This window comes from Nicotiana tabacum, chromosome 3 (assembly GCF_000715075.1).
Source record: "Nicotiana tabacum cultivar K326 chromosome 3, ASM71507v2, whole genome shotgun sequence".
NCBI classification, from domain to species: Eukaryota; Viridiplantae; Streptophyta; class Magnoliopsida; order Solanales; family Solanaceae; genus Nicotiana; species Nicotiana tabacum.
In genome coordinates, this window is record NC_134082.1 from 26,099,816 (window position 1) to 26,113,508 (window position 13,693).

Genomic DNA, 13,693 nt, shown 5'->3' on the forward strand with positions numbered 1-13,693 from the left:
ATGAAACAGGAAGAAAGGAGCAGGCCATCTATTACCTCAGCAAGAAGTTCACCCTGTAAGAGGCCCGGTATTCTCTATTGGAAAGCACCTATTATGCTCTGACTTGGGTAGCTCAGAAGTTGAGGCGCTATTTCTGTGCCTATACTACTTATCTCATATCAAGAATGGATCCTTTGAAGTACATCTTTCAGAAGCCCATGCCCACTGGCAAGCTAGCCAAGTGGCAAATTCTGCTGAGTGAATTCGACATTATTTACGTGACTTAGAAAGCAATGAAAGGACAAGCACTGGCAGATCATCTTGCTGAAAAACTCGTGGATGGAGAATACGAGCCTCTAAAGATGTATTTTCCTAATGAATAGGTATCTTTCATAGGGGAAGATATTGCAGAATCCTATGATGGTTGGAGAATGTTTTTCGACGGAGCAGCAAACTTTAAAGGAGTTGGCATAGGAGCGGTCCTAGTATTAGAAACCGACCATCATTATCTTGTGTCTGCCAAGCTCAGGTTCCCGTGCACCAATAACATGGCCGAGTACGAAGCCTACATCTTAGGGTTCAAGCTGGCCATTGACATAAACATTCAGGAATTGCTAGTGATCGGAGATGCAAACCTGCTTATACATCAGGTCCGAGAAGAATGGGCAACCAAGAACTCCAAGATACTCCCTTATCTGCATCATGTACAGGAGTTGAGGTAGAGGTTCACAAAGACAGAGTTCCAACATGTTCCCAGAGTTCAGAATGAGTTTGCTGATGCATTGGCTACCCTATCGTCCATGATACAATACCCAAACAAGAACTTCATTGATCCTATTCCGGTAAAGATCTATGATCAGCCAGCTTACTGTGCTCATGTAGAAGAAGAAGCAGACGGAAAACCTTGGTTTCATGATATCAAGGAATATTTGACGAAGGGAGAATATCCAGAACTTGCAAATCCTACTCAGAAGCGCAAACTTTGAAGATTATCTAAGAACTTCTTTCATAGCGGAGAAATCCTGTATAAGAGGACTCCTGATTTAGGATTACTAAGGTGTGTCGACGCAAAGGAAGCATCCAGGCTATTGGAAGAAATTCATGCAGGGACCTGTGGTCCACATATGAACGGCTTTGTCTTAGCCAAGAAAATACTCCGAGCTGGTTATTTTTGGATGACTATGAAAACGGACTGCATCCAGTATGTCCGAAAATGCCATTGCTGTCAAATACATGTAGACATGATATAGGTGCCTCCAAACGAGCTTACTGCAGCAAGCTCACCATGGCCATTTGCTTCTTGGGGAATGGATGTTATCGCACCTATCGAGCCTGCTGCATTAAATAGGCAAAGGTTCATTCTAGTGGCAATTCATTATTTCACCAAATGGGTTGAAGCAACATCATACAAAGTAGTGACTAAGAAAGTGGTAGCAGATTTTGTCCGCGACCATATTGTTTATCGGTTCGGAATTCCAGAGTCAATCATCATTGATAATGGTTCCAATCTCAATAGCGACCTAATGAAAGCCATGTGTGAAACCTTCAAGATCAAACACAAGAATTCTACAGCTTATAGACCTCAGATGAATGGATCTGTAGAAGCCACCAATAAGAATATCAAGATGATACTAAGGAAGATGATAGAGAAGCATAAGCAGTCGCATGAGAAGTTATCATTTGCTTTATTGGGATACCGCACCACAATTCGCACATTAACCGGGGCAAGTCCCTATATGTTGGTTTATGGTACGGAAGCAGTCATTCCCGCCGAGGTAGAAATTCCCTCTTTGAGAATCATACAGGAAGCAGAACTTGACAATGCGGAATGGGTAAAGAGTCTCTACAAGCAGTTAGCTCTTATAGATGGGAAAAGAATGAATGTAGTTTGCCATGGTCAACTTTATCAGAACAGAATGTCCAGAGACTTCAACAAAAGAGTCAAGCCGAGACAGTTTATACTGGGACAGCTGGTGTTAATGAAGATTTTCCCGCATCAAGATGAAGCCAAAGGAAAGTTCTCTCCCAACTGGCAGGGTCCATACATTGTTCACCGGGTTCTAACTAGAGGAGCCCTCATACTTACAGAAATGGACGGTGAAGTTTGGCCGAAGCCGATCAATTCAGATGCAGTGAAGCGATATTATGTGTAACTCTTACGATTTTCTGTATAATATATTTGAACTACGCCTGACCTAATTCCTATTTAAGAGGGGATACGTAGGCAGCCCTATGGGTTCGGTCACAATTCAATAAAATTTTCATTTCCCCTCGCTATTGGAAATTGGGTCAGAATTTTGAGGAGGACCCTCAAAATTCCGAAGATGATTTCAACCATTTATCGTACGCAGCCGTCAAAAGCACCAGCCCATTAAACTGGGGCAGAATTTTAAGGAGGACCCTCAAAATTCCGGAGCGAGAGAGGTTGCAGTGTCTTAAACCACGTCATATTCGTCGGTTCATCTAAGGAAAACTATTTTAAATTATATATTTATGTTACATTTTATCTAAATCATGCATGCCTGGTATCAAAATTGCTTTGTTTAGTGACGCTACCTCAATGATACACAACGCCAAGCAGGACAAGTGAAGCTCATGGGGAAACGAACTAACCTTCCACCCTTACAAAACTCATGATTTTTCTTTGGATGCAGGCACTCAAGTCATAAAAACATCAGATATATCTATACACTCATACTTCCCGGGAACACAACTCTCGGTATCATTACCTATTTACAGTTTCTATCCGTACACGACAACCACAGTAGCCACAATATAGCAATCAGCTATCAGCTATCATCTATCAACTAAGAGATTTCATTACTATTCGCCTTTTATTTTCTGCATTGCATAAGGCTACCTTTCTGCCTTCCGAGGTTAATCTCTACCTCTATCTGCATTTCCCTACAATCCATAAGGCTACCTTTCTGCCTTCCGAGATTAAGCTCTTCCTCCAGCTGCATTTCTCTGCATTGCATAAGGCTACCTTTATGCCTTCCGAAACTAAGCTCTGTCTCCATCAGCATTTTCTGCATTGCATAAGGCTACCTTTATGCCTTCTGAGACTAAGCTCTATCTCCATCTACATCTTTTTCATTGCATAAGGCTACCTTTTTGCCTTCCGAGGCTAAGCTCTACCTCCATCTGCATCTTCTACATTGCATAAGGCTACCTTTTTGCCTTCCGAGACTAAGCTCTGTCTCCATCTGCATTTTCTACATTGCATAAGGCTACCTTTCTGCCTTTCGAGGTTAAGCTCTACCTCTATCTGCATCTCCTACATTGCATAAGGCTACCTTTCCGCCTTTCGAGGCTAACCTCTACCTCCATCCGCATGGCTGAAATATCGCCACCTTATTTCTCTTGCATGGCTGAAATATTTCCACTCTATTTCTCTTGCATGACTAAAATACCGCCATCTTATATCTCTTGCATGACTGAAATACTGCCACCTTCTGCATTTTCATGGGCTGAAAGATCGCCAAATTGTCCAAAGGCGCCATTGTTCGCAGGCACCATTTTCATAGTCCGAGAACGCCATGCCATGGCCTGAAGACCCCATTTTATCTTTTGCATATCATTATTCAAAGGCATCATAGTTCGGAGGCATCATACTCATAGCCCGAGAACACAATTTCATAGCCTGCGAATCCTTTATCATACGTTTCATGGCCCAGGACATCATGGTCCGAGGACATCATCCTAACTGTCCAAAGACAGCATTCACCGATGGATCCCGAACTACATATGGCCTAATACCAGGGATATGTAGGTAGTTCAGAAACCAGAGCTCGGTCAAAAACTCTTCAAAATCGTTTCATTCGGTCAAAATTGGCCATCATATCTTTACCCGACAACTCTTTCAGCATTCCCGGTTAAAGCGGGGCATCTGTTGATACCCAATTTTTCCCTATGAATTTTTATCTAAAAAATACTTTCAAAATAGTATGTACATACCTATTTAAGTATGCCCAAGAGTTTTGGTATTTTTTCCTAATTTTTAAGATTTTAGAATCAATTTATTATCTATTTTTAGCAGTACAAAATCCAATAATTATTCCCAAGATTATCATTTTGGTGAATAACTTATTCCCAAGATTATTATTTTAAATCAATATTTATATAGTATTTGTTGGCTCAGTGTTTTTAGTTTACTTTTAAAATTATTACTACTATTTTTCTAAAATAAAAAGGGAAAATAGGATATTTAACACTTAGCCCATATCTATTTCAACTACAGCCCTTTCACCTTTCAATTTTCGTCCTTAATTTGACCCAATTCCGCCCCCAAATTAAACCAGTCCAATCCACAAATTACCCGACTCTTGACCAGATTAAAAAACCCACCTGGATCCCCTTTGATCCTGGCCCTTGATCATTTTGATCAACGGCCGTAATTCACCCTTTCCTTTTTTAATTCCCAAACCCCCCTTGACCTAATTCATTTCACCTAAGACACCGCCTTTGAACCCCTTCGTCTCTCAAATCCTCTCGAGCCTCTCTGAAACCCTAATCGTCTCCCACCTTATCTCACCATGTTTCCACCGGAATCCATGGCGTCTCTAGCCATGGATGGTCTGCACTCATCCTTTCTCACCATCAGACCTAAACTATTCAAGGTTTTGAAGCTCGACTTCAATGGCTTTCTTCTGATCCTTCTCAGATCTGTAGATCTATGGCTTCTTCGGCCATTACCCCGGCATGTTCAAGCAATATGAGTCTTTTCGTTTCAGGATCTGACTTTCCTCAAGACCTTTCTCATTTCTAGGGTTTTCACTGAAACTCTAAGTCGTCTGAGGTTCTGTACTCGCCTATTTTTCTTATATCTGTGATATGTCTGGGCTTTACTTTACATTTTAAAAAGTTTTTCCCCAAATTTCTTTTTCAAAATCGCTCAATTTCAATTTTAGGGTTTTTGAAAAAGTTTCTTCAAATATATTTCCGATTCTTTCTGTTCTTTCTTCATGTGTGTTTACCTATGTTATACTCGTATGCTTTCTTTTCTACTATGCTTGAGTTTGCTCTCTTGTTTCCTTTCTATTATGCAAGATTCTTCTACTTTTGTTGTTATTCCTGTACTCACATGTTAATCCGTGTTGTTAATCCTTATTCTTTGCTATACGTGTTTATGGTTGAGTTCTTTGATTTTGTTCACTTTATTTAGCTCTGTTTGTGTTCTTGCTAAGCATATTTCACCTGCTTTTGTTTAAGCTCGTATCATCTCTTTCTTCTAAAATTGTTTAAACTCCGAGTTTTCTCAAACATGTTCTCATGACCTTGAATCAATTATTTCTATCATGTATGTTTGTTTCTCATAAATTCTTTGGAAGAGACTTCTGAGCCTCTTTCAATGACCTGCTCTCTCACCTCTATGTCTGACTCAATTCGAAACCGTAGGATTTGGGGGTTTCTTTGGCAATTGATATTAGGGTTCTACTTTGGGACTCTAGGCTTTCAGATACACTATGAGTCTGTAACTGAACTCGATTCCCTTTTGTTTGTGACTCTAAGGCTTTCAATGTTAGACTTTTTTTCTGTGTAACCTAACGATTCCTTTCATTTTATTGGTATGTTTATATATGTGAAATTTCTCTTTCAAAAGGTTTTTACCAACTGATTGATTGATTCTGAAATCCTTTTAATAAGGCTTATGAATTGTCACTGATTTTTCTTCGATTGAACCTCCTTTACCTTTCTTGACTTGGTTCATTCGAATTGAACCTGCAATTTTGGTTTCATGGCTGTTTGATTGATTTCCTTGCCATATTTGGCACAAACCGTGTACAATTGATGGTTTTCCTTAAATAACTTCTATGTATTTACCCTTTTTGTGCTACTTTGAAAGGTTTTAATTAAAATTTATTTCCTTAACTGGCTTTTACCCGTTGGAATCAGAATCCCTTCACCAAAGGGAGATTGATTTCAATGATATTTCCTTGCCTTTCTTAGTTGTTTCTCTGCACTATAAAAGGGAATACCCTTCTGCACTTTTAAGACCACTTCGAGTTCAATACCTCGAACTTTTAGATAAATACTTTCAACTTACTTGCACATTTTATTGCGTTGAGTTCAATACTCTTACAACATTCTGTTCTTTTCTATGATCTTTGGAATTTTTGCTTGCAACTTGGCTTTTTCAAGACTACTTTTACTTGTTTGTTTTCCCTGAAACTGGTATGTTCTAATTTAGCTTTCCTACCTCACCCCTATGTGTTTATTTACAGTTTTCTGCAATCCTGTTTACTTTGTTGTTCATGATTAATGTTAACTATGTGTGTTCTTTCCTTGCATCTGTTTTCTGTTATGAATCCCTACCCATATTCCCTTCTATGTGTTTGAGTTAAGGTTCATGGCCTGGCAGTATCCGAATTACTGCTCAGGTCCAAACCTGATCCTCAATGGATCCTAACTCGTAATTTTGGCTGACAGGCTGGTCAGAGGTGTGCCAACACTCTTAAATTGTTGGGCATGACCACCAGTCTGCCATGGCATTCCCTAATTCCCCTCTATGCACATACCCTTACTCTTAGATTCTAAGTTCTGTGCCCCTCTTATGAGCCATGCTTTGGGACCCTGAGTTCCCTCTAAACTTGGACATTTGAGGGTTGACTCTTCCACACTGCACTATAATGTAATTCTGTAATGTGTTTGGGGTGTAAGCACTGCCCTAAGTCCCTTTAAAACTCTTGGGAACTTTGACGCATCCCAAATAAGAGAAGGGATTTTGGAAAACGGATCCTGAAAGTTGGTTTATCTCATATTGCTAGACCGTGAGTCTGAATTAGGCTGTTTGGTTGCAGCTGAAAGTTCTGATGTATTTTTTTTGATTCATTCGGGTCTGTAATAATTTGTAATAACTATGGGGTTCTAGTGAAAAGGGGAAGGGCCATTTATGTATGCATATGGGTAGACAGCATACTCATAGGGATTACTATTTACAAATTCTGCATTTTTGCATATCATATAGTACTCCTGCCTATAAGTCGTCTCATTGTTACATTAGAAACCAAGCCTATAAGTTTCTGCATATAGAAATTATGTATAAGTTTCTGCACTTATGCATTTAGAAATCCTCCCTATAAGTTATGCATTACACATAAAATCTTGCCTATAAGTTGTTTCATTACTACATTAGAAACCCTGCCTATAAGTTTCTTCATATAGAAATCATGACTATAGTTTTGTTTCTGCATTTTTGCATATTCATCTATCGTTAGGCAAACAATCATAGGTTTAATAATAATTAACTTCATTCTAGATACCATGCCTATAGGGCTTTTACACTTACATAATCGTTTTAAAATCAATAACGCTTAGAAATCATGCCTATAGGAGCAGCCGTTTGAATCTGATTCGTCTATTTTATCTATAAGTCTAAAATCAGTAGTAATGTTTGTTTTATATCTGCAGAATTTAATTGGTTCAAAAATCAGTATACTTCCACCTAGGCAAGCAGTAGGTAATTGTTTAACTGTGTCAGTTTTAATAAAATGCAACCAGACAAGCCTAATTCGGACTCCTCATATGAGAAATATGTGATGAAGCAGCATGTCCTAACGCTTTAAATTTAATTCAGAATATAACAAGTACTTCAAGTCATGCTAAATAATTTGCTCCTTTAAGTGATGAGGCCCGTTTGAGCCCTTAAACTGCTATTTGTTTCCCCCTACTTGCTTACGTATTTTGTTTGTCGCATTAGAATTTTGTCCTTTTAAAACTCTGAAAAGCCCCAACCTCCCTCCCTTTAGAACTAGTAGTCCCAAATGCCTCCGGGACTGATATGATCGGGACGGGTAATAGCATGCAATAAGTAACGACACTATTCCGCGTTTAATACCTTAACGGGGTGGGAAAGGGTAGATATGGACATGATGATTGGTACGCTAATACCATGTGCGACCCCTTATGAGGAGTGATTACCGGATATTTCATTGATGTGATCCATATTGTTTATAAACCTAGGATCCCTTCCCCTTTACTCGTTATCCCTTTTTTAACTGTTCAGACTATTTGCTTAAGATTTTTGTTTTCTTTATCTTTCTTCAATCTTTCAATTCACTTGCAACATTATGTGTAAATCCCCTTCTATTTGATACCTTTATTTGCTTACTTGTTAGTTAAAGTCACAATTGTAACATGGTCGGGAACCACACTAGTGGATCTTGGGGGTGCCTAACACCTTCCCCTCGAGATAATTTGTAGCCCTTTCTCGAACTTTGGTTTTCCCACTCGAACTCTTCTTTAGTGTCCTAATGCACTTTAATCATTTGGTGGCGACTCTTCAACCCAAAAAACCCAATTCCCAAAAGGGAATAAGTTGTCCTTCCAAATGTCATGAAACCGATTTCGCCTTAGAAAAAGGGGGAGCGACAGCCATCCCTACAGAAACAAGTTACACACAAGAAATGGGAATTTATTTTTAGCATAACAAATGGTTATGTACTTTTTTTTGAAATTGAGGGAATAAAGTAAAGTCCTTTTATTTCTATCTTATTTCTTATCTGACCGATGAATTGATTTTTTTATTTGTAAGTTAAACAAGTACTTCAAATGCTAGTGTTGTAATGAACATCAGACGTTCTCTTCAAGAGAATTGTAAATATAAGAGAGCCCTCACTTATAAAAACTCTCATGATAAAGTTTGATTTTGGAAGAATTTGTGCCCGAAATCCATGCTTTCAGTCGAAAATATACCCAAAGCCTTGCATAATCAGACGCAAATATTAAAACTCATGCAAAACACTTAGGCGAGAAAGAAAGCAAATATTAAAAATTGCATTAATGTTCAAGCAAAAGAACGCAGAAAAACTCATGCGATTCTTGAGAAAATGATGTTTTTATTCACAATAAATGTGCCAAAATGGCACAAGAACAAACAGTTGCGAAAAGAAATGAAAAGCTAAACTAATGCATCTCGTAAACCCAAAGGAAGAGAAGCATTCGCGCCTCCGGGGGAAGTGGGTGGGTCCACAGTAGGCTCAATATCTTGGCCCTCATCAGCTTGGCCTTCAACATCTTTGCCCTCTGGTTCCATTTTAGTTATCGAGGATTAAGAACTGGAAACAAAAGAATCGGAAGCATCAGGCTCTGCTGGGAGACCCCTTTTAGCCGCAGACTCTAGCTTGAGAGCTTTAGCAATTTTTGCATCAAAGTCAATTACACCCGCTTTAGCCTCTTCAAAGGTTTTTCTCCTCATGTTGTACATAACATATGTTTTTTCAATAATGAAAAAAGTCGTTTAGTGCTTGAATTTTTATTTGAGTTGGTTAACCTCGACAGAAAGGTTTTCCCGGGCATATCTAGTAGACTTGAGGCTAAAGTAGAGTTCGCGGATAGTAGAACTGAAAATTCTATTATGCTCAATGGCCTTCTTGTACTTCTCCTCCAATTGTGAACATTTCACCCCGGCAGTAGTAAACTCTTTAGTGTTGGAGTTCAAGGCTGCCTCCAAGTTGCTCAATCTTTCAGCGGAGGCAGCCTCACGATCGGATGCAGCAAGAAAGGCACAATAGAATTCAGCCCATTTAGCCCTAGCTTCTTCAAATTTAACTCTCAGTGGGATGATCTCTTGGCTAAGGGTCTCCACTTGTTGCTCGCTTTGCGGCAAACGAGCCTCCAACACAATAGTCTCAGCAACATTGGCTTCTAGTTCGGAGAGGCAAATAACATTTTGGTCCCGCTCGGCCAAAAGTTGATCTCGCTCGGAGGTAAGTTCCTCTTTTTCGAAATTCAATCTTTGGAAGCCCTTCGAAACAAGGAAATTGGCATGCGAAACAAGAAAGGCAAAATCAAAATACTACTACATTAATGATAGAAAAAATGACAAAGGACATGAAGTGTATACCGTTGTGGCCTTGTGCATGGCATTATTTAACAAGAACTCTCCCGAGATAGCCTATATCTTTACCCAATATTTATCTGAAGCCAAGGGCTTTAGATAGTTAGCAAGTTCCGCCGGTCGGGACAATAAATTCCATCTGGCAGAAACAGAGAGAATAATGCTCCTCCTTCTTTTTGGATCTTCTTAGGGGGCAGCATAATTTTGCTCCAAATTCCCATGAACTAGGGACTAGGGGAGAGAAACTCCCTTTACTCAGACAGATGAGGATGGTGGAGATGATATAGTAGTTGCTGGTGGAAGAATTGGTGAAGAAGGAGATGACGTTTATTGCTTTGATGAGTGAGAAGCAGTTACGACAAACGCAGTGCTGGTTGTTCGTTTCTCATCAATCGAAGATGGAAGGGACCCAATATTCAGCCCCACAATACCGGGCATAACGACTGGGATCCCAAAACGGGAGTTGGCATTTTCTACCATTTTAAACTCCCCAGAGCGTCGAGGCATCATTCTCGGTCGGTATAACTAACTCAATAGATTGAGCAGTCTGTTGAGTTAAAGAAGGTCGTCTTCTTCTATGTAGAGAAGCTCCCTCATCACTACTTTTTCCATTATCTTCAATTATCACAGTATCTTTGGCCGGCCTGGGCGGACGACTCATCACCACGACTTTAGAAGATGACTAGGGGGAAGCACTCTTTTCCCTCTTATTCTTTCCCCCAACTGCAGATCAACGCCTTCTTTTTGGTTGCTTGTTCTCACTCCGAGAAGCATCACTCATACCAAAAGTAGGCCTAGATATGCCTGTTTGTCAAATAGCCTTCTACAACAGCATTGCCACATTAGCAGGATCAGCCAAAATGTCCTCCTCGGGGACGACAACTGAGCCCTGGAGTAGACCTATATCCAACAGGTGAGAAGAATCAGACAACTTTCTCATAAGAAAATGTAAAGACAAGAGGAGTTCAACTTACCATGATTTTTATCCTTCTACCCATATTTTAGGGACAACTCTTTCCACGTGCGGGTTTCAGGCGTAGTAACGTACAAAATTTTCTGAACTCATTGGTTCAAGCCCTCAACCCTAAGGGAACCCAACGAGTCATTGAGACGGGTAAAGGAAGAAAAGTTAATAATGACGAGGAACACTCTTTAACAGAAGCAGAAGCAAACTATATATTACGAGTGCAGTTCTACAATTCCGGGAAAGATGGAGCCGAAGCCAGGATGATGACACTGGTGAAAACTAAAACAAACTGTTCCATCTACCCACGATCATCATCATCATCCATGCTGGACAGCAATACACGGTGGCCTCGCTTGCTGAAGTTAATCATCCCCCACGAAAGATCTTGGGGGAATAAGGGTTCATCATGTGAGCTAGGGATAGCTTCTCCCCTATTTCATGGCACAAGCGCCAAAGACAAGCAATCATCATCCACATGGAGGGACTCACCTATGCCAAACATGCCTGGCAGTGGTAGTGGAGGCAAAACACTACAATAATGGAGTTAAGCTCTCCATTCAATGACAACGCCCCCAAAGTGAATGGATACATATAGAAGTACATAAAACCCTTCTTGGGAAAGGTGACCCACTCTACTAGATCAAGAGCAATAATTTCTAAATCATGTCAATGACATTCTTCCTTCACTGCAAGAATACTGGAAGGACAGATGGATGAAAAATATCTGCCAACAGCCCCTGTAATAGGGTTAGCATAAGGAAATTTCTCTTCAAAATATTTAGTTATAACAAGACTTCTGGGGATGATGGTGCTCACTGTAGGAGGTGCAGCTTCATCGGCATTGCTTTTGTTCTTTGAGGAATTGAGATTTTTTTTAAGAAAAAGCCATTTTATATTAGAGAAGAAGGAAAAGCTTTTCTCTTATGAAGAAAATTAAAAGGTTGAAGGACAAAGTACAAGTTGAATGAAGAAAGTTTGGAGAATTATGAGGTGTGAATAAAAGAGGTTGATATGTTTAAGTAAAAGTTTAGGCGGCTAAATTCGTGGTCATAATTATCTCGATAGCCGACAAAAGTTATGCTAAATCGTGGGATGATGTTGTTTGGGGCATTAAATGCGGAGAGGCATGCATTTAATCACCCTTCAGAAGCTTTTAAGAAAGGGTCAGTTTAATCCCCGCCAAAAAGAATATTTCTACCAACTTTTCGGTGACACAAAGTTATGTCACTGGAAAGGAGGGGGACTATCTATATAGGGTTAAATATGTTAGGTAAAGAGATTGCATGAGGGAGTGACACGAGGAGACAAAGGTAGGGGATATCTATAACTGAAGACAGATGTTCCGTCTATTACGGGAAAATGGTGCTTATAAAGATGCAATAAATGCCTACCACCCGGTAGCATTAAATGGAAAGTATTATGCAGCATTTAGTACACTGTCCGTTATAAATAATTTTTCATTCATGCCCGCCATTATACATTTTTCAACAGTCCTGATAAAGAATTTGCTTTATTTCTACATACCATTTATTGACCTTGAGTTACCGATATAGAACCACCTCAAAGTAATTCTTCAGTTTCTACAAGACTCCACTCCTTTTCTCGGGTTACATAGCACTTACTACAATTGTTTTTCTTTTTGGAGCTTGAGTTTCTTCATATATACAACTTTGAGGTTTTTGTTGTTTTTTTTTTTTCTTCTACACACAGTAGTCAACCTTACCAATTCCACTTTGTACTGGCACCCCCAACTTAGGCTTTTAGCTTGATTCTTAATCATTCAAGGAGGGATGGGTTCAAAAGAAGGAATTATTTCACAATGGGTAAAGGTTTGTAATGTAGTAGACAAATAAAAGGTTAAAGGCTCAACAGGGGTAACTAGGGTAATTGATGTACCAGGGAGGTCAATTTGGTCAAAATTAGCTAGCAATCACAAAGAGAGCCTAAGATCATTTCAGCACCCAATCATTAACCTGAGAGTTGCAGTAAGAAACCAATCGGGCAAGTTCTAGACATCACAAGTTAAGCATATGCATTATTTATACAAATCTTCACTCACTCACAACGCATTTTGAGTAAGCATAACGTCAAAGAGCGAGCCTCAAGTTCACAAGAATGACTAACTATTTATATATATATATATATACTAAAAAAGGAAGGGTACCATTTATTCACAAATATTCATTACATGCTTGAAGCTAGAACAATAAACACCAAACATGTTACACGCTTGGAAAAGTACCAGGCAAAGAAAAAGCAAAGGGAATTCATTGCTAACTACCAATCTATACTACTAGAGTAAAGAGTTTATATACAACTTTCACACATAATATGACTACCCCACTCCCATCCAAAAAGCATGCATTGTCCCTAATGCATAGAGAATGTAAAATCAAAGTTTAGGGGCTTCCTGGGGTGCACTAGGCGCTCGGAGGGCTGAAGCTTCCGGGGAAGCTGTGGGTCGAACCTTAGACTGTGTGGTGGTCTCTGAGGCTGGAGCAAGAAGCTCCACCTGCTTTGAGGCTGGGTCTGGGACCTGTGAGCTGCTAGCCTCTCCTAGTGAAGGTTGTGTGGTCGATGGATATGCCTTGGCGACCATGTCTGCAAGTGAATGTGCAATTATTGTCTCCACGTCTGCTTCATCTTCGTCCCTTGCATCTGTAGAAACAACCACTTACTTGCCCCTATTGTCCCGTTGACCCTCAGTCTCCTCAACCAATGCATCTTCATCAATTTCCTCATCTTCACTGTATCCTTCATCAGTCTCCCCCTCAGACTGTCCAGATCCCTCCTCTGAAGAGGTATCAATATGTACAACAAAATCTGAAGCCTTTGAAGTCTCAGTACCCTGGGCTTCCGGAGTTGTCATAAGATTTGTGAAATCTAAGTCCATGCTCGGATGTGGAAAG